The sequence below is a fragment of the Adiantum capillus-veneris genome, chromosome 3 (assembly GCF_014529385.1).
Source record: "Adiantum capillus-veneris isolate H3 chromosome 3, ASM1452938v2, whole genome shotgun sequence".
NCBI lineage: Eukaryota > Viridiplantae > Streptophyta > Polypodiopsida > Polypodiales > Pteridaceae > Adiantum > Adiantum capillus-veneris.
This window is the reverse complement of record NC_140933.1, coordinates 140,730,357-140,751,452: the sequence shown is the minus strand read 5'-3', so window position 1 is coordinate 140,751,452 and position 21,096 is coordinate 140,730,357. Positions and strand designations below refer to the sequence as shown.

At 41.7% G+C, this 21,096-nt stretch overlaps 1 pseudogene; it reads right to left on the bottom strand.

Annotated features, from left to right (window-relative positions):
* Positions 1-8,757: 8,757 nt before the first annotated feature.
* Positions 8,758-21,096, bottom strand: part of LOC147461814 (uncharacterized) — a 135,706-nt pseudogene continuing 123,367 nt past the window's right edge.

Below are 21,096 nucleotides of genomic sequence, written 5' to 3'. Positions count from 1 at the left end.
AAACAATAGATATTAACATCGAAGCAGACATTTCCCATAGAAACCTTCACCAGAGACTAACACTACAAGAGGTTGTGTGCTATTGTGACGCTGTTAGCGACGGAAATACACTGGGTTTTTATAACCCCCAGCGTCGCTAAAACCGTCGCTACGAGCGTCGCTATGAGAGCGTCGCTATATAGCGACGCTCATAGCGACGGTTATAGCGACGTTTACACAGAAGACTATAGCGACGCTCATAGCGACGCTACAGAGCCATAAATAGCGACGGTTATAGCGACGCCCGAGAGAATTTTTTTTTGGTGGCAGGGCATTCAACCATATTGTACTTGATTCACTTTTTAAAAAAAGTGCAAGGGTAGATAATAGACCCAAAATAGTCACCCACAAGACGCATTGTTTGCAAAATTGACAATTGTACACATCATAGGCAAAATGAATTGATTGGCAAATGTAATAATGACAATTGTACAACATCATAGACATAAAGAATTGATTGGCAAAAGGAACTGCGGTGACAAATGTAATAATATACATGGTTTAAAAAGACGTATAAAATCCGTCTCATGATACATAAGCTATGAGAAACCCTAAACTAATGCTATCTAGCTACGGCTAAACTGACGTCGTCTAGTCAGACGTCTCATCGCGTCCAAGCGGCGTATCTGTCGGATTCTGCAAAAAAAGACAATAAGACAGCTTTCAGTAAGTATAAACATATAACGACATTTATAAAACAATACAAAAAATAAAAAAGAGTAAACCCTAATACTAACCATGCCGCCGCGAGAACTGAGAATGTCCATCAGGGCGTTTAAGCCCTTCCTGCCTGCGTACTCGCGCTCGTACGGTGTGGGATCACGTCCTGTCATCAACCACTGTCAAAACATACAAAGATTTCATTATGTTAGAATTAAAAAACTCATAAACCCTAAACTATCGAACATAAAGAGCAATGCGAAAACACTTACAAAATCGGCCTCAAATGATGCCCATCCACCGCTCCCCAAGTGGTGCGAGCTCCCTGCCTCTACTCGCGCTCTGGCTGCATCCTTTTGTTGCTTCCACTTGTCGGGATTCTCGCGCGCTGCTTTCTTCGCATTCTTCCAATCTTCTTTGGCCAGCCAATCTGGCCTGTTCCACCCATTCTTGATTGATTTTTGCACTTTGGAACGCTTGTGTTTGCAGTATTCGCGCATTCGAATCTTCATCAGGTCTTCATTGAAGTGCTGATCCCGTGTTGGAACGGGAAACTCATCATAAAGTATGCTGATGACTCTGTTTTTTAAATCACTTGGTACTTCACTCCATTTGTTTAGTATGTAGTGTCTAAACAACTGAGAGCAAAGACCACGCATGCGCGAGATCACCTTCTTGCCGTCATCATCCATGATGATGCCGCCGCTGATGTCGACAGAGTAAGGCAAGCCCTCTGGCCGGTGATGCGTGAACCTGGGTGTCCCGGCAGGGGTCTCTAGCGGCGTGTCGATGGGGGTACGGACGTCAGGTATCTCCACCGGTGTCTGGGCCCCGAAGCGAGGAGTGTCGAGTGGGGTGACTCCTGGCGGAGTAGGTAGACGTGTGTAGCTTCTAGGAACAGTCAGCCGTGCAAAACCTGGCGTAGATGGCGATGCTGTGGCTGGTGTGGGGGCGGGCAAAGAAGGGGAGGGTAAAGAGCCTCGTCGAACACGAGGCGGTGTGGAGGCATCGGTGGCGGAATCCCCACAACAACCGCCACTGCCACCACTAGAGCGCCGGTGTCTAGACGAGTGTGAAGCTCGTCTCGTCGACGCCGAAGCTTCGGAGCGCGCCGAATGCTTCGAAAGAGAGGGAGATGCGGATGGAGTAGGAACGCGCGATGATGCGCCAGAGCGATGACGCTCCACGTACCACTGTCTCTGCTGCGGTGACAAAGAAGAAAGAAACTCCTCATCATCCATACCTGCATTAAACACACGAATATTTAAACTTAATATTGAATGAATAGATTAGACAATGACGCAAAGACCATTAAATACAATGACGTAATGACGCATATAAATACAATGACGCAATGAATTGAGTGATAGAAGAGGCAAGTCGAAAACTCAGAATTTTCAATCAAAAGATGTGAGCGCGAGTAGAAAAGAGCGTTATACACCATGGAAGGTACTTAGAGAGCCAGAGCTTTTACAACACGGAGCAAAATTGTTCAAATACAATATTTGTGGCTTTAAGAGATCTCTCTCTCATCCTCGCATAACTCAGCATAACTTCCTATATCTATATAGAGCTCTCCGTTTAAACACATATCCTCTGTTTCATTTTGTAGCTCCTCTGCATGCACCCCATATAGAGTAGTAGAATCTTGATGCTCGTCTGGCACCACCCCTGCGGCTTCTGATTGAGCATCTTCTCTGATCTCCTCCATTGATGTCGTTGTGATTGGCACAAGGTAGCCTTCATACGTCTTTGCACTACGAGGGGCTACCTCTATGACGTACCACCAAATTGATGTAGACTTTGTAGGATGAAATATTACCTGCTAGAGCCACATAACTTACATGAGAGCTTTCAAGCACATAACTTGTAAAAGGGGGATGTTAACTATTTACATACTTACTTGTTCACAATGCTCGGGTAGTACGAAAGTGTCTCTTAGGTCAGTCCATTTCTTAGTAGAATCCACCTCAAGAAAACCAGACTCTCCTCTACGCACAGTAGCGTTGCGACCCTCCATGATTATCTTGAACCATTGCACGTCGAACAAGTCGACAAAAAATCCTCTGTAATCGATCCTCAAAATCTCTTGCAGCGTGCCGAAGTAAGTGAGTTCCGCCACCACAGGATCTGCATCAGAGGAACGTCGTCGAATAGACTGTTCAAATTTTACCATGATTCCACAATCTTGAGAAAAACGCTTTTTGTCGATTCGTTCCACCCTAAAATGTCGACCTTTACACCATGCTGCTGTGTATGATCGACTTATACTACAACAAACAAAGATTATGAGTGGCCGTTCAAACGTTTATAAATAAAGTCACTTGCTAGTCGTACATTGCAAACTTACCTTGGTCGCGCAACCCCGAGAGTACTCCCACTCTTCTTCAGTCACTTCGTCACCGCATTGTTGTGCGCTTTTCAATTAGTTGTGCAACCATCTTAAGCTCATGAAGGTTGGTAGGCTCTCCAGAACCGCTGGATAGTGCATCGGTAGTCGTCTTCCCCGTCTCCACTCGATTCGTGCCCTTTGTCGCTCTTGCTTTGCATCCTCATATTGTGAAATCCACTTTTGCATCACTAGATTGTGAAGCATGCAAAATCGGTTGATTTTAGCCTCTAGATCTTCCGTCATCTTCTTCTCAACACCGAGATTGCACATGACAATCCCAGATATGCGCTCATCATCTATGGTTCGCCATAGCGTGTCCCGGGATTTATCAAATCCGTCTAGCCACTCTCCAATGTACACTAGGGACTCTGATACCAACCAACCTTCTGCCATGCTACCCTCCGGACGTGCCTTTTGACGCACATATCCCTTAAGCGTTTTCATGAAACGCTCTAAGAAGAACATCCATCTGGAATGAACTGTGCCAGCTATTTCCACCTCATCAACTATGTGAACAAGAAGATGCACCTGAATGGTTAGCATGGTAGTAGGAAAATGTTTCTCAAACATGCACACAAGCTCCGCAGCATTTAGTTTGGCGAATGGTATGGAGTCTACGTTCATCTCCTTTTGTGAGATCCATTGCACCAGCTTTACAAGTTTGTAGATTGTGTTACGGATGTCGAGAGACAAACATCCTCAATGGCAACCGGTAAAATAAACTGTAAAGTATGTGCAACAATGATATTAAAGTCCACATTTTATGCAATGATATTAAAGTCCACTATGAACGTACCTGACACATTTTATGCCAATCGTGTGACTTCAAACCGGTAAGCTTTCCTTCTTTAGTAAAACACGTTCGGAGCGAGTGCATTACGCCAGTGGGGGTCCGCAAAGATCGAATGGTCTCTTTTACTTTGCGTTCTTGGGCTCCTGTGAAAATCCATGGTGCTTTAGGGAGTTTTATCGATCCATCAGACGCTGTTTGTGGCCAATATTGCTCCATACGATCCACATTTCTAAGGTCAACTCTGGCTCCCAAAGTATCTTTCTTGACGGTCAGATGGTCCCATAGTAGATTACCCACATTCTTGAATATGTGCATTGGATCGAGCAAGTGATTGATCATGAGTCGGGGCCAGTATGGTAACTCTTACCTTAGAGATAGTCTCTTCATTCCTGGAGTCAATCCGTCATCGCACATCTCCTTCTGCTCTAACCATGCTTGTGCAAACATCCTTGGTGGCTCTCTTCCCAAAAAGCCGTCGCGTAACACATGATTCTCTGGAAGATACGCTTGATGACCTTCGTAGATTTGCTTCTTCAGTGAGGGTGCCCTACGTGCATTCAGTCTAGGTCCACATGTGACACATGCTCTGTATCCGCTTGTTTGAAGCCCTGCATGTATACACATGATAATAGATCAACTATGGGAAAAAACAAGATTTACAGTGTCTGAGTGAGGAGTGTCAATAGATCACCTGAGCATTCTGTTAGCCCGGGATAGTCATGCATGGTCCACATTAGAATGCCTCTGATCAAAGCATTCCGTCGTCCTGTGTGTCGGCTCATATCCACCACCTCTATGCCAATCCACAATTGTTGTAGCTCTTCCAATAGTGGACGAAGATACACATCCATATTCCCCACTTTATATCGCCCTGGCACAATCAAGCTTAGCCATAGGTGCCCCTTCTTCGTAGTCAACCATGGGGGAATGTTGTTGTTGACGATGACAACGGGCCATACACTGTAAGATGTTGATCTTTAACCAAATGGATTTACGCCATCCATAGCCAGGCCTAAGCGCAAATTTCGAGCTTCCTTGGCAAAATGCGACCATGTTCCATCCATATGTTTCCACGCTACGCAATCTGCAGGAATTTGTAGCACACCATCCGAAGATTTATTCTCCTCATGCCATGATGCTAGGGCGGCCATGGACTTACATTCGAAGAAATGCTTGATGCGAGGAAGCAGAGGGAAATGTCGCAAAAGCTTTTGTGGAATTTTTGTCCTGTGGAGATCTACTCGATATCTTTCGGAATCACATTTCGGACACTTCTTCATGTCTATGTATTCCCCTCTGAAAAGAATGCAGTCATTAGGACAAGCGTGGATAGAATTGTAATCCATCCCCAAGTTTCGCAAAATCTTTCTTGCTTCATCTCGGGAATCTGGCATCACATTGTCAGCTGGTAGTATGTGCTCTTTCAGCAATCTACACAACATAAAAATATGATACAATCGTGTAAAAATCTATCAGATCATTATACATTTAGAGTTTTATTAAAGTAAACTAATTGTAATAGATCACCTGAAAAGCGCTGTGACGCTAGTGTCACTCCATCCAAACTTTGCCTGCATGTTGAGAAGAACCAGGAGTGCTTTCAATCTAGACATACGTGCTCCATTATACAATGGCGTATCGGCTTCACTTTTCATATCATCATAGATAAGCCTTTCTGAATCCATGATCGTCTCGATCATTTCATCAATCTCTCAAACATTGCCTCGTTGGGAATGTGCTCTGCATGATCATCCCCCGAGCTGTCAGAGGCTACATCTTGTGGCCTCACATATGCTGCTTGACCAAAGCGCCTGCGAACACGTCTATTGGGTTGCAAGATTGCTGCTTGTTGGCCAGCGTCAGAGTTCGACGAGTTATAATTGGCAACAACTCGATCTATAATAGATGGATCGAACTCGCCAAATTCGCGAACGTGCTGCAAAGAAACACGTCTTGTCCGTCGCACAGCATGCTTGCATTGATTACAAGGACATAAGACCCTCGTTGAGAGATAGGTGTTTCGGTTGGATGGTCCCACATCCTCGTCGCTACTCATAATGAGGATAAAAAACTTATAACCTGGACAACAGATTTAATATTCTATTGGCATTCTTCGTCTTATCTCTCTCTCTCTCTCTCTCTCTCTCTCTCTCTCTCTCTCTCTCTCTCTCTTTACCTCACATTCTCTAGTCATGTCCAATCCCCGCACACCTCGGTCTAGAGGTGCACGGAGATCAGAACCACCGGGTTATAATCTCGTCTTTATTGGTCAATACCTATATTTGTGGGTACAAGAAATCTACACACCCACGTCTACATGATACTGCATGTAGTGGACAAAACCCCTTTGCCTCTTCTCTAGCTGTAGCACTTCACAGCATCTTAACATCTTTTCACAGTAGATCTTTTCACTGTTCGTCTAACTCTAAACCCTAAACCGTAAGTAATTCTTGCGTGGACTCGATCTAACGTAAATAAGCGTAAATCTAAATAAACGTAAATCTAACTAAAAATAAACCTAAATCTAATTTAACGTAAGTCTACATCTAACCTAATCTTTAACGTCTTTTGGGATAGTTTCCTACGACGTTAAAACTCTCTTCTTCTTGTGTGTGTGTGTGTGTGTGTGTGTGTGTGTGTAAACCTAAATAAACCTAAGTGTAATCTAATATAACATAAATCTAAATCTAACGTAAATTATGTTATATTAAAAACAAAGGACTAAACTAACAGGGATTATAAGAACCTTAAAACTGATTTAACACATAATTTTTCACATAACTCGGCAAGAGTTGGCATTCTCATCACTAAAGATGTGAGAGTTAACTTCCGGCGGTGATGCTTCCTCATCTCCATCCACATCTGACGATAGCAATTGGCCCTTTAGACCGTTCTTGCTCTTGTTACTAACTTTGAAGTTGCTGTTGAATGACTAGAGGTTGTCTAGATGGTCATTGTGTCGGGGATGTAGTGACTCTTGCCGCCCTGAAGATCCACCTTCTTCCCTATCTTCTGAAGACATTTCACCAGTACTTTTGGATTGACGGAGCCCACCATGAGTGAAGGCAGCAATACCCTATATTCCATTGAGGGCTTTCTTCACCCGCTTCATGCAGGCATCGCAGTCTATGGAGACCTAAATCTAATCTAATATAACGTAAATCTAAATCTAGCGTAAATAAACGTAAATCTAGTTAAAAATAAACCTAAATCTAATTTAATGTAAGTCTACATATAACCTAATCTTTAACGTCTTTTAAGATAGTTTCCTACGACGTTATAACTCTCTTCTTCTTGTGTGTGTGCGCATGTGTGGATGTGTGTGCCAATAAAAAGAGATAAATGGTATAACCTTTCTATCACCCATGCCAAGTATGATAGATTGATTATGCCATTTCCCTCTTGAATAATAGGTCTTGAGTTCAACTCCTCGTCGGCTAGATCTTTAGGTCTTTTAATTTTAATTAGTTTCCTACGACGTTAAATTATTTTCTCTCTCTTTCTCTCTCAATGTGTGTGCGTTTTTTTGGATCGTATGCATGTTTTCTCTCTCTTTTCCTCTCTCAATGTGTGCGTTTTTTGTTTATGCATGTTCTCTCTCTCTTTTCCTCTCTCAATGCGTGCGTTTTTTGTTTATGCATGCTCTCTCTCTCTGTTTCTCTCTCAATGTGTGTGTGCATTCTTTGTTTATGTATGTGTGTGTGCGTTTTTGTTTTTGTTTGTACTCTCTCTCTCTCTCTCTCTCTCTCTCTCTCTCTCTCTCAAAAACACTATGTGTGTGTGTGTATGTGTGTGTGTGTGAGAGAGAGAGAGAGGGAGAGAGAAAGAGGGGAAGGGAACATGAGAATGAGGAGAGGGAAGGAGCATACCTGGCTCTCCTTCTTCTCCTCGTGTGTGTGTGTGGAGAAGAAAAAGAGAGAGAGAGAGAGAGAGAGAGAGAGAGAGAGAGAGAGTGAGGGAGAGCGTTACCTGCTCCTTGCTTGAGGGCGCCGAAAAACTCAGATCTGAGATCTGAGTTTTTGGGCGCGCTCGGTTTTTTTTTTAGCCCAGCCGGCGTCGCTATGAGCGTCGCAAATTTACAAAGAAATTTGCGACGCTCATAGCAACGCCGGGAATTTTTTTTTGAGCGTCGCTGTGTGAGCGTCGCTAATATGAATAGCCTCTTGTAGTGTAAAGACGCTTTCCAATGTTAAAGTGCATCAATCCTTTATGAACTTGGTCAAATGGCAAGCTATAGACCATAGCCAAAAGCACACATCCAAAAATTGGCATTGTCTAACAATGTACAAGAAACCATATCACACTTAAAAGTGGAAAAAGCGAGCACACCATATATACATGAGCCGGTAAACTTCAAATCAAAAAACTCCTATCATAGTTTGCCAACCCCCCTAGCCTTTTAGAGCATTCCTGCTCATCAGAAACACTAGTAGATGCTTACTCCACCTGGATCCACACAAAATAGCTTGGTATTCCATGCATCAAAAGCTAAATCAAACTTCCACTTGGCTCCCAAGGAAACCCGGTAAAGATGCCATATACCAACCTTGCACACTAAAAACATCAATTACTTTTCCATAGACCTGCCTGTGCATCATAAAATTTTCTTCTTTTTTATCCCCTACACAACAACCTACATTCGGTCCAACATAAAGCATATGGCACTTGGAAGCCTTGGTAACATTAGTAGCATCACCATGAGTAACAAAAGTAGCCCTCAAAAGGCATTGAAAAGCATACATCCCTGCAAAGAGGCATACCAAGCCCCTAAACACATTGGAGACATCTGCACAAGCATCATTTTTCCATGAAGCACCCATAATTTTCTCAAGATGCATTTCTTCATCAAGAATACAATAAAAAAACTCACTAGTTACATCTTTTGGCATGCCAGTATCAAAGGAAGAAGAGAGGGATACACCATCACCTGTTTCAGGCATGAGGCTATCAAAAAAACCGATATCATCAACAAAACCATCATACAAACGCTCAACCTGTACCACTTGATATACACTCTCATCATCACAAAAGCTCATATCCTCGTCAGCTGAAGCACTCTCATTCTTCTCTACCACTGGTTGCACATACATCTCATGGGAGACAAGGCATTTCCCTCACTGTTGACGTGAGTTAAGATTCAAAGCATCCTCATACACAATTTCATACATACTTTTTGAGACAATTAAACCATTTGCCTCTTCATGCATAACCTCCATATCAATTCCACTTGATGATAGGTCACAAGTGCTCTCTGTCTCACTATCACTCTCTCCAAATCTGGCTTTGACTTCCAAGGCTTCCAAATTGTGATGAATTGCCTCCTTGTCTTTAAGCTCGACAAGGATAAAAGACATTAAATTATCATTAGATCTCTCTCCCACCATCACTACATGAATATGTTTCTTTGTCGCTCTCATAACTCTCCTCATCAGCTGTAACCATTTCACTATGCATATCAAAACCAAACCCATGATGGGGCAAGCATACCTGAGATGCCGAGGTCTCCAAGCTCTCCCAGTGCTGTGTTTGAAGTTCTCTCCACGACTCGATGAGTTGAGAACCAATCTCAATGGTACAAAACAACTATGGAGGATCATAAAAAGCTAGAAAAAGATCCCTTTTCATGCTTTGTCAATGGTACAAAACAACTCTCATTCTCAATGGTACAAAACAACTCTGGAGGATCAAAAAAAGCTAGAAAAAGAGCCCTTTTCATGATTTGCCAACTCCACTGTTCATCCTCGGACAGCATAGAATAAAGGTAGCATGCATCACAAAGAAGTATTGCCATACATACTCGTCATCATAAAGTTCCAATTGAGAAAACGCGTACTCCACAAGGCAAAATCATTCCACAATATCCTCATGTTGGGCACCTGTGAAGAACCTGCTTGTAGCCATGTCCATATTGGATCACCTCTAGCATAAGACCATTGTAAACTAAAGATCTAGAGTTCGATCCTCAGTGGTGGGCACCAAAAACATGACAGAAGAAAGCGAGAGAAAAACACCTCTATAGCTTGGCCTCTCTTCCAGTCGGGGATCATAAATCTATCTGCTTGAACCGTGCAACTACCACTGTGAAGACCATATCATGCTGTCAACCCAAGCCTAGGTGCTCCACTAAACCACAAAACAATTATGTACTCACTTGTGGTTGACCAAAACAATAATGAACCTTTCATCTCTATAGTCTCTTTCATACACCAACAACACAAGGCTCTTCAATGGGTAATTAAATTCAACCCTTACGGGCAAGAGAATACAATAGACAATGTGTACATTGCAAATATTTCTATGACAAGGCGAGAGGTGTATAGGAAAACAACCCTGCAAGTGCTCGAATAATACACCAAAAAAAGATATCTATCTCGCTCTGGAGCTCTCCCTTTAGCTCTCTGGTTTGACTTCTGTGAGCAGCATGCAAGCCCCAACCCGCTCCCTTCTCTCTGAGCTACTCCCGGCTTTTTCCACCCTCTCTCTATGGATCATCCAGCTCCTGGTGCTAGCTTTCCTTCTTGCTCACGGCGAGTTCTTTTGCTTCTTGGCTTTCCAGCTTGCTAGACCTTCTTACAAGTACAAGAAATTAGCACCCACCCTTTGAATCTGTGCTCTCATTACTCTCCATTTACAAAAATGTACCCATGCTCAAAGTTGACATTCCCTACATATGGAGGGCTCCCAACCCTTAACGCTCTCCGTCAAAGCCTTGTCTAATTTCTTGGTAGCACCAGCCCTTGGAACCCCTTCTCTGCTTGGCTTTCACTCCCCTTCAAGACCTGCCCACGGGTGGCCCTATATGTAGGGCCCGCAGTCTCTCTTGAAGTAATTTCCACTCCTTTAGTTGATCATCCGAGGTGGGTTGCCTACAATCTCAAAGCTTTTTCTGAGCACTACTTTCTCAGTTGGTCACCCTCCCCCTGGTTGAAGCTCCCTCTTTATGTGCTGAGCATCATGACCCCTCTGAGTGCACACCCTCCTCCCTCTTCAATCAACTCCCCATTTGTAGTGTACCGATTCCAGGTTTTTTCTATCTCCTAAGTCCTTGCCCATGCTTTGTATGCTCTCTCTCTCCCCCTTTCTCCTTGGCCGCTTCTGCACGTGCAGGCCCATGCTCCCAATCATTCTAGACATTTTTTTTCTGGCGTTTTAACACTTCCTATTTATAACTCACTGATTTCTTTGAGCAAGAACTAATTCCCACCCAAGCATTGCTATCATTTGATCCGGTGCCTAAGCTCCTCATCCTGGCCACATCGAGCTTGGCTCTCGCCATCTTAACTCTTAACTTGACAAGCTATCATATTCACTTTACTGGCTCCACCCCAAGCAATGCCCAATGGCTATGAAGCCTTCTTATGTAGCCTCATCCATCACAGTCCAGATGACGCTCCACTCTCAATCACCTCTGCAAGATGGTCGGGCATAAATAGTGGATATTAGCATCGAAATTGACATCTCCCATAGAAACCTTCAATAGAGACTAAAGACCCTTGCCAATCTTAAAGTGCATCAGTCCTTTACGAGCTTGGTCAAATGGCAAGTTGTAGACCATATCCAAAAAGCACACATCCAAAACTTGGCCTTGTCTAGCAATTTACAAGCAACCATATCACACTCAAAAGTGGAAAAAGCGAGCACACCATATATACATGAGCCAAAAAACTTCAAACCAAAGGACTCCTATCAACGTGAGCTACACCATGTAAGCATGGGTCGGCCATGGCCCATGTTTGATGCAATGATTCTTGTGATAGAGGTCCATAGAGAGAAAATAGTAGAGAAAGAGAGAGATGGAGGGGAAAAGAAGTAGAGGAATGGGGTTTTTACAAGGTATGCTAGTCGTAGCTATCTTATTTGAGAGATGAGAGAGGGTTTTTTTACAAGAGGTTGCTGAAGGTGGTTTGTGGTTGGAGAAGATAAATTCGCCACCTATAGCGGTAGTGGCTCTAACTTTTGCCGAGACTTCATTTAATGTAGCATTGTTTCTCTCACTCATGCCCTAGATTTCAAATCTATAATAAAATCTATACAATGATCTTGTGTTAATACACAAAAGACACATTATGAGGGAGGTAGGTAGAGTAAAAGATGATTGGGAGGTTGATGTTGCCGTTTGAAATTGATAAACATAGGCATAGTCCACCTAATTGGTGCTTCCATAACTTGATGCTTTGCTCAAGCAAGCCTTCCTTGCATCTTGTCGTTTGTAGTGGTTGTAGTTCAGTGCCTTTGCGGTTGTTACAGTGGTCGTCCCTCATAGAAGCCATTGGTGCAAAGCGCGTATATACAAGAGAATGTGCATGTGTGTGAATGATGGTGGTTGTAATTTGACTATTTTGAGCTTATGGGCTGATTTGTGAGAGTGTTTGGTGGTGATTATGAGAGTTGGATATGTGCTGAGGAGTTGGATGGTGATTATGAGAGTTGGATATGTCAGACTTCATTTAATGTGGCTTTGTTTCTCTCACTCATGCCCTAGATTTCAAATCTAGAATAAAATATATACAATGATCTTGTGTTAATACACAAAAGAGACATTATGAGGGGGGTAGGTAGAGTAAAAGATGATTAGGAGGTTGATGTTGCCGTTTGAAATCGATAAACATAGGCATAGACCACCTAATTGGCGCTTCCATAACTTGATGCTTTCCTCGAGCAAGCCTCCCTTGCATCGTGTCATTTGTAGTGGTTGTAGATCAATGCCTTTGCGGTTGTTAGAGTGGTCATCCCCTCATTGAAGCCATTGGTGCAAAGCGTGTATATACAAGAGAAATTACATGTGTGTGAATGATGGTGGCTGTAATTTGACTATTTTGAGCTTATGGGCTGATTTGTGAGAGTGTTTGGTGGTGATTATGAGAGTTGGATGTGTGTTGAGGAGTAGGTTGTGTGTGTGTGTGTGTGTGTGTGTGTGTGAATGTGTGTGTGTATCTGTGAATGTGTATGTGTATGTGTATGTGTCTGTGTGAATGTGTATGTGTATTGGCTGAAAAAACAACAATTTTCAGCTATGGAGAGCTTGGGAAAGACATGATAGTGAGAGAGAAGAGTGTGTGTGTGTGCATGTACTCTATGTGTGCTGAAACTTGGCTATTTTCAACTTTGTGTGTGTGTGTGTGTGTGTGTGTACATGTGTGTGTGTGGAGGGAGATAAGGTTTATTTGTTGGTCAGAGAGAGAGAAAGAGAAAAGGGACAAAAAGTGAAAATTACAGCCAAGAGAGAGAGTGAGAGGGAGAGAGAAGACAAGGAGAGGGAGGGCTCCATGGATGGAAGAGGACAAGGTGGAAAGAGGTGATAATGAGAAGGATGTCCCCTTTATTTGATTTTGTAAAAAGGTGGTGGCCATGGTTGTACAAAAACCATGCATTGAGTGCCCTCTTATTTTACTAATATAGTGATCAATTAGTTTGAAAGTGGAGCCCTTTGAGGAGAAAATAAAAGAGGGAGAAAAATGATTACCAATGACTGTGTCGGTACTTGAGGACAAAGGCTCCTTACCATGCAAGATTTTTTGCTTCAATGAAAGCTTTTACTGGAGATTTTGTTTATCTTTATTCTCAAGTGGTCGTTTACATGCCCTGCGCTTGAGATTTCTTTTTTGAGAAGGGTGGTTTCCATAGAGAGCAATGGATTGATTTCAAAAGGCGTCCCTCAGTAACCCTCCCCTTTAAGCTAGAGACATTTATGCCTCTAGCTCCATGCTTGATTTTTCTTCATTTGAAGTGGAAGAGTCTCCCTTCTCAGATATATCCATCATAGGTGCTTGATCAAACCTTCAAAAGTACTTCTTCTCTCTCCATCCATTAACACGTGTAAGTCTACCATTTGCATCCCTCAATCGATAACTGCCATTGTTGTAGTGCTTTCTAATGACAAATGGCCCCTCCCATCTGGGTGAAAACTTTTTATCCTTTCTAGTGTCAAACCTGTTATCATACCTTAGAACCAACATACCTTGCTTGAGAACTTTCTCCTTCAGCCCTTTGTTGAAGGTGAGGCGTCGTTTCTCTGCTTGAGTTGCATAGTAGTTGATAGCCTCTTCTCTATCTAGTTGGAGCTTCTCTAGCTCGGGGGGGTCACTATGTGTAAAACTACCACATCACGTGCGTTCAAGACATGTTTGTAAAACCCCTTATCTATGAATTTTTTAAGGAATATGATGTACCATTTTCTTTTTAAATCTATAATTTTTTTTCAAATTTGAAAAAATAATACCCTTATGTATATATATTTCTGTAAGTTTCAAGAACTTTAAATACCCTTCGGTTGAACTCATGTGATAGGTTACATTTTTATTAGGTGACCTCCCTGGGTTCTCTAGATACAGAATGTGGTTGTGGAGATGAATATTAGGGTGTTCCATGTGCCTAGCTAGCACTCTAAGACTAGCCAATTGAAGGTAAATGGCCTCCTTACCATACACCAACTGATATGGAGTGAATCCAAGGGATGTGCAAAATGAAGTGCGATAAGCCAAAGTACATCCATAAGGTGCTTATCCCAATCACTTTTGTGATTGTGTATATATTCAGTGATGATCTTGCAAATCATACTATTTACCTTTTCCATATCAGTTGGTGTATGGATTCACTCCATACACCAACTGATATGGAGTGAATCCAAGGGATGTGCAAAATGAAGTGCGATAAGCCAAAGTACATCCATAAGGTGCTTATCCCAATCACTTTTGTGATTGTGTATATATTTAGTGATGATCTTGCAAATCATACTATTTACCTTTTCCACCAAACCGTTGCATTGTGGGTAGTAGGGAGTTGAGTGTCATCGTGAAATGCCCAACTTTTCCATAAGCTCTCCTAGTAGGTCTCCTCTAAAGCCTGATTCCCTATCAAAAACTATCTCAAGAGGAGCTCCAAAACCGCATCAAATATTTTTGAATACAAACTTTGCTACTTCCTTAGCTATAATCTGGGTGGTAGCTACTGCTTCAGCGCACTTGGTCATGTAGTCTACAGCCATGATAATATACAAATTACCTGATTAGGACCTAGCTTGGCAAAGGCCCAATAGCATCAATTTCCCATTTCTCGAATGGTCCATAAGAGATTATAGGACTCTGTGGCTCATAGGTGAGCCTCCTATCCCCTGCTTTCTGACATTCCTTGCATGCTTTACACCAATGGTTCCCATCCCTCTGTAGACTAGTCCATACAAACCCGGATTGTAGAATCTTTCCACTAAGGATGTCGTGCAAAGTGTCCTCCACAAACATCATCATGGAAACTTAAAATGATTTCAGTGATCTCTCTAGAGAGAGGTACATGCCTAAGAATTTCATCCTTACCCTTGTAGTAGAGGTCATCATTGATAAGGCGGTATTTTGTTGCCTTACGCACAAGCCGCCGCATGACAGTCTCATCATGAAAGGCAAACAATAGGGACACCAATAACTTGAAACGTGGCTAGGATGCAATGACTATACAATACACCACGCACCATGTCACGCAGCTAAACATGTTATGAATTGTGGTATGAGGTGGTAGAGAAATAAGTGATAGATAGTGAGAGTTGTGAATGTAGCTGCGTGGACTACTATTCACATGCAAGGTGGAAAATCCGCACACCAATACATGAAAATCAAAAGAACAAAACAACCATAAAGAGGTGAACCTGCACAACTCTATATACAAAGAAAAATAAATGAACAACTATGTGACATACTCACAAATCTAGCACTATAGAAATAATGAGATAACAAAAAGAGTAGATTATATGTGGGGGAGAGATATAACAGATAGAAAGGGGCAAGAGAGGAAGGAGGATACCATTGATGCCTCATTGATGGGTAGAGATGATGTCAAGGAGTAGGGTGAGGATAACCTTCACTCTTGTTGATTGCCGAATCCTCCACTTCAAATTGCACCAAGGCGTGGTGATTGATGATGATGGAGGTGGGATATGTGTTGATGAGTAGTTTGTGTGTGCATAACCTCCTTACCATTGTGGTGTGATGGTGTCTCCCAATGCTCTATTACATGGACTAACACTTCTAGCTATATTAGAAGTGTGTAGGCATGGTGCCTACGGCTCAAAATGCTCATAACCTCTAATAACTTAGAGCTTGTGCTTTGGTGAGAGCGTTGTTGTGGTTTGGTGATAGAGACTCCTCCTTATATAGGAAAAGAGTTTGGAATTTTTCTATATTTTATTGGGACGTGACCTACACCATGTAACCGTGGGTCGGCCATAATTGATGTAGTGATGCTTGTGATAGAGGTCCACAGAGAGAAAATAGTAAGAAGAGAGAGATGGAGGAGAAAAGAGGTAGAGGAATGGGGTTTTCACAAGGTATGCTAGTCGTAGCTAGCTTATTTAAGAGACAAGAGAGGGTTTTTTACAAGAGGTTGCCGAAGGAGGTTTGTCATTAGAGAAGATAATGTTGGGTTAAAGGCCTAAATAACCCCTTTTTGTACATTTTTATACTTTGTCCAGTTCATATTGAACCTAGACACATTTTTTTCAGGGTCACTTATAAATAAAGTGGGAAAACCCAAAACTCACTTATTGAGTTTTCCCCAAAAACGTGAGCTCTCTCTCTCTCCCTCTTCGTTCTGCTAGCACTTCCTCTCCTACTGGCTTTCGCCACCCCTCTCTGCACACACACTATACATCTTCCCGTGCTCGATCACTTGCATACACCGCCGCATGCTCATCAACTGGTATCAGAGCCAGATAAGGGTTTCAGAAGCTTTGCGCGGGAGGCTGGACAGCACGCGAAAGGCTTCTCTCACGTCAAATTTTCGCTTTCATCGCAAAGCCCCTTGCTTCCGGTGTCACCTAGGGTGATTAGGGTTTCCAAAACAGCCTAAAACAAGCTGAAATTAGGTCAAAACAAGTAAAAACCAAAAAATTACAGGTCAAAATAGCAAAACGCAGGTGTTCTAAATCGATTCTCGTAAATGCCCCTTGCTTTTCCCACTCACAATAGGTCCATTTGATGCAAATTGATGCGCGAAAATAGTAAATTTGTAGAAAATTCAGAATTGGACTGTTTTTATGTACACAAATTGAGGTTTATGTGCGCCTTTTGTGGGTTTATGCAAGTACGCATTGGGGATACTTGTTAATTGTGTTGAAATTTTTAGCACATTGTATGCAACATGTGGTACATTGTGATCACTGAAAATTTTCAGATTTTGTGTAGACACTTTCTGCTGCATTTTTATGAGTGCTTTATTTTTGGGAGCTTCTTATTTAGAGCTTTTGAAAAAATATTTTGGCCATGGTCTTTTCAAGTTGTGGGTAGAATTTTGCAAAATCTTGTAGTTGTACAAAATCTTTTGACTTCTCAATGTCATGAGACTTTTTAGTTTGTTATTATCAACCTTAAGGTACTCTCGTTCAACCTTCCAATTTTCATATAAGCTTCCAATTTTTCCCATCCCACCTCTCAATGTTATAGCTAGCCTAAAGAAACAAATACTTTTTTCCTCTTACAAATTGTGGAGACTTATTGAACTCTTGGAAACAAACAATCTACTCCCCTTATTTCATGTGATAGATTTTCAAGTCAAGGGAAACCCAATGATAAGTGCAACATGTCTAAAATTTACATAAAAGATTTCAGCCAAGGGGTCCACCTTTCCCAAATACCTATAGTGTGTGCATTCAAGAGGTATTTATAAAACACCTCTACATACACACTTCAACATTGACTAAAAGACTTTTCTTCTTCATAAATCTATAACTTTATTTAAGTTTTCTATTTTTAAACGCCTCTTGTAAATATAACTTTGTAACTACTTGATATATTAAAATCCCCTTCAAGGTGAACTCACATGCTACACTTACATATTTTGAATATGCACTAAAGTTGGTAGTGGGGATTTGAATACAAATGTTCAAAGAATCCATGATTTGATAGTAACCTTGATTACAAAGTATAAAAATGTGAGGAATTATATATTGAGTACATGGATGTTGACCTTCATCTACTAACACAACCATACTCTCAGGCACTCCTTGTTTAAAGGGGACATAGACATTAAGGTTAGAGTCATCATGATTAATTTATTTAGATTAACTTTAGTAATTTATTTAATCTTTTGGTTGGTAAAGGAATAAATTATTTTTATAAGTAAGCAAAATAGCTTAAATGGAGATATAGTGTGTGAAGGTTGCAAAGAAGGGGTAAGAAATTTCCAGAGAATTCCACAAAAACCCATTTCATGAACAGATAGAAATGGTGTAAGAATGGCATGCTATTTTCAAGATTTACCACCTAATAAAATCACTATGGGATGGATGCCAACATCAATTTTTCTACATATGTCTCCACTTTCAAAGGCAAGGGCATGACAACAAATTATCATCTATTTAATTGTATACGAATTGATTTCTCTTTTGGAGGGGCCCTTCTACTTGATGCAAATGACATATGGTAGTAGATCTTTAGGGGATACTTAATGACAATGAATATGTAAACTCTTCCGTCCTTGAGGCAAAAAGGAACAAATACTCTAGCATTTTTTGACATTTCTTGTTTTCTAGTGTGTTGTGATTCCTTGTTTGAGGGCTAGGAGAGACATAATAACCCATTGTGCAAAATATAAAATTATATGATAATTATTAGGTAGGACAATACATAAAGAGGATACAAACTAGAGCTTAAATTTTTTGAACTAAAGTACTATTTCACATCTTACAAGATAAACATATCTTTTCGTATGTATGAAATGATGTTAAATCATAGCAATTCCGTTGCATGCCCAAAGATGATAAAAACCATTGGCTGCTAGAGTGGCATGAAACGTCTTTTCCATTATTGTAGCTAGTTTTTTTTTTCTTTGATGACATACTAAAAATTGTTAGCGAAGATGCTATGAAAGGAGAACATTTACAAAAAGGTGATCGTGCAAAATTCATAGCAAAAGACCTTGCTTAATCCTTATCTAGTAGCTTCCACAAAAGGTCAATTATCTCCTTGTCCCCTAGAGAGCACAACCCAAGTAGCCATCCGAGTAGCCAATGTAGCCAGACCATTTTTCCATTCTTTGGCTTGTACAGTTGTCCCTATACCCTATTAAATATATAAGCTTAATGCTTTCATGCGCGATATCATTGAACTAAGCTAGCATAAAGTTTCTCTCAAAGATATGAATGTTTTGATCTTTCCAAATTGTTTGCCCCCTATAGTGAGAGTCCACTAATCTCCCCTTTGTAGCATTAGTCATTGAACCAATTGGGGTAAGCAAGAAACCTTGCTTGTAGATTGACCTCTTCATCTCAAACATTTCTACTACATTGAAGCCAATGCAACCAACAACTTAAACATGTAGGTACCAAGAGCATATCAACCTGTGAGAAATTAATGTTATCAAACAAGAAAAAAAAAATCTCATACATAAGGGAAAAGGGTTGTTAACCTACCTTTTTACTAGGATCAAAGCTTATTATTTATCACGCATGTGCATGTAATCTTGTAGGATTTTCAACTATATATAATTTTCAACTACGTTATTTTTTGTAGGATGCTCGGCATTTCTAAGTCACAACCCTAAACCCCCAGTGGATGATCCTGAGCGTCATGTTGTATCTCATGCATCCAATGGTTTGTGGCACCTCTGATTCCATGTCAATAGTCTCAATTGTGTAAGGAACAAAAAACATTTTGTACAATCATTAAGTGTATACGAAATGTACAGCATTTTGTACAATCACTAGAAGAACAGATTAGGACAGTGAGCACGCAGTTTGTCTGTACATGCATTGATGTAAATTTCTTCTTGCCAGATTTTGCAAGAAAATAGTACAGATATGATGACAATGTAAAAAAATAGAAAGCTTTTGCTAGATGTAAAAATAGCCATGTTGGCAAATGAGCACTTGCACGCGGACGGACAGTGTGCTCATCTGCCAATGTGTTTCTTTTTTGTGTCTAATAAAAGCACTCCATTTTTTTGAAAATATACTACAGTTTTAGCACATTCATATTATTTTTTTACGATATCCAAGAGAAAATTAATTCCTTTTTGCTTCCCTCTCAATTGATTATCGTGAATTTCCAACCGGCTCAAGGTGAGGTCATTTCCCTCGCCCCATGTGAACCTATGCTAAGATCTTTAGAGTGCCTGCTGTCACGGTTGAACGTGCTAAGCCTAATTGGGCTATAGCTACTCGTATAAAGAGTTTTACATAGCACGAGCTCACTAACCGTCCGCGCGCGCACACGAACAACGTGCTCATAGCCGTTGTTTGGTTTTGTTGGCATGCAGCTATGCCCTTGCCTACCAACTGCAACTCTCGCCTCTTGGCTCGGGGGTCAACATAGACTCCTCATATACGCATGCATGGTGCCATAGTTCTGGTAATTTGCTTCATGGAGAGAGAGCGGCTGGCTGTGTGTGTGTGTGTATGTGTGTGTGTGTGTGTGTGTGTGAGAGAGAGAGAGAGAGAGAGAGAGAGAGAGAGAGATGCAGTTGGCTTATATGCAGTTCGCAGCAGCTAGCTTCCGTGCCTTGTCACAGTGGGTGTTGGCACGACCAAGGGCCAGAATATCGCTTGCAGAGCATAAAATTTTACACAGAGGCAGAAGAAAATAAATCGGAAATAAACGAGAGCTACATGCTGAATCAGGAATTTTGTCGGCAATTGGCGCTGAACGGCATTCATGGTGGGCTGGTAAAGGAGTGGCCAAGCATGTGTTGCATGGGGTAGTCTCCAAGTGGTCGGGAAGGGGTGGCCAGGTAACCAGTTGCAAGAGGAGCGCGGTATAAGGAGGAGCTATCGAATACAGGAGTAGTAGGTGACTGCGCTGGATTGGAGAGGCAAGGTGGGCTTTCCTCGGCCATGCAAAGGACTTCATTAAAAATATTGGAGGAGCAAATTGCAAATCCATTAACAAAAGCGCTAGTAGGTGTCAGCTTCTGCAATGAGTTTATTAGCAGAAATCTCAGAAGATATTGGCAAGTGAAGGGTGCATGGCAGCCAGAGCCATGCCCCTAGGGGCAAGGATGTGACAGCAGCCTAGGCAGCTGGCCGCCAGCATGGCAGGTGGCATAGCAAATTGTGCAATGCTTTTAAATTAATGAAAGGGATTTTAATATCCCTCCCTCTCTCTCTCTCTCTCTCTCTCTCTCTCTCTCTACCCTGCACAATACGCAAGAGGCAGTGCAATGGACATAGATCGGCACAGGAGGTGCTGTCTTTGCACAGGAAGGCATCCATAGGGGTGTATTAGCTGTAGGA